Source organism: Microtus ochrogaster, chromosome 2 (assembly GCF_000317375.1).
Source record: "Microtus ochrogaster isolate Prairie Vole_2 chromosome 2, MicOch1.0, whole genome shotgun sequence".
Classification (NCBI taxonomy): Eukaryota; Metazoa; Chordata; class Mammalia; order Rodentia; family Cricetidae; genus Microtus; species Microtus ochrogaster.
The window spans coordinates 66,751,965-66,753,527 of NC_022010.1; the positions used below are offsets into that span (position 1 = coordinate 66,751,965).

The 1,563-nt window shown below is 47.5% G+C and overlaps 1 protein-coding gene across 1 annotated transcript in view; it reads right to left on the reverse strand.

Annotated features, from left to right (window-relative positions):
* Window positions 1-1,563, reverse strand: part of Fam162a (family with sequence similarity 162 member A) — a 27,207-nt gene that overhangs the window by 5,245 nt on the left and 20,399 nt on the right. The gene's annotated exons all lie outside the window — the stretch shown is intronic.

The window sequence follows — 1,563 nt, forward strand, 5'->3', positions numbered from 1 at the left end:
TGAGTACAGTGGCAAAGCACTTGCCTAGTATATGTGAGTTCCTGAGCTTCATTCCCAACCATAATAGTAAGATAAATAAACAGAATTTTTAAATAAAAAAAGAAAAGAAAAAGAAGGAAGGAAGGAGAGAAGGGCATGGGTGGCTGAATTAGATCAAAACACAGATGTATGTGTGAACTCCTTGGATAGTGATGATAATGAAAGACAAGAGAAACGGGCCTGCTAAGAAGCATCAACAAGACAATCAGTTGCCCAAACCCAGGAAAGAACTTTCCAGAGTGACTCACCAGGTAGTATTTTGGGTCTGAGAGGATCTAGGAATCAAAGACAAGGGAGGCAAGGTATACACGCACACACACATACACACACACTATTTCTGGAGCTGTAACGCGGGTTGAGGAGGACTAAGGCTTTCCTGCTGAAGTAACTCTGTGGTGCCTTGTGTTCTCTCACTCAGCTAGCAGGGGCTGCAGGGCTCTATGAGCAGGAAGCAGATGCATCCCGTCTCCCTGGAAAAGATGTGCTGCTCGAACCCAGGTCCTTATCATTTGTGACTTCAGACCACAGCAAGAAGGCCCAGGAGGTTTCTTACTGACAGAAAATGTATGACATTTACTCCCATACTCTGAAGAGGATGCCCACAAGGGAGAGAGTTTCACTTCCGGCCACATGCTGGCCAGTAAGGGTCCTTAGCAGAAGACTGAACACTGCTTCCACCTGAGATAGGTTTGCCCCCATGGGGCATGTGACATCACCTAAGGACACTCTTGGAGAGAGTCTGCTGGCATCTAGAGGGTAGAAGCCAGGGATGTTGTAAACACCCTTCCATACATACGGCAGTTCACAAAGTGTCAACAGTATTAACTAAGGCAGCAAAACCCTGGCTTAGAGGAACCTGTATACATCACTTAGTGGTTCCAGCTGAGGTTTAAGGAGGTAGGAGAGAAAGAAACCCCTTCCTGGTTGTGAGGGAAAGCTGAGGTAAGCAGCGTATGAAGAGGAAGACGTTTAGGAACAGCCTGCTGAAGCGTGAGAGGGTGGGATCTCTTACCTTGAAGGAAGCAAAAGAGCTGAAGATGAGGAGGATCGGGAGGCTCTCTGAAGATCTCCCAAGAGGTCTCACCTCTTTGGGGGCAGTTTCAAGACAGGGTTTCTCTTGTAGCTCTGGCTGTCCTGGAACTCACTCTGTAGACCAGGCAAGCCTTGAACTCAGAGATGTGCCTGCCTCTGCCTCCTGAGTGCTAGACTAATAGCATGCACCATCACCTCCTGGATGAGGCCTGAGGCCTCACCTCTTAAAGTTTCCACTGCTTCTTGTGAGTGCAGCCATGGATGGGCTTTGGAAGATGTTTAAGACCCAAACTAAAGCTGCTGCATCAAAATACTATCACATACAAGGCTGATTCTTGGGAGGGTTTTGTAGGATGTAATTTTTATCATTGTGCTGAGCTTAAAAACAAGCTAAAACAACGCACGTTATTGTTTCCCACGTTCCTGGAGCTGGGGATGCAGCTAAACGTGGCTGCTTCAGCAGGGCACAGGTCCACCCGTCACTAGGTAACA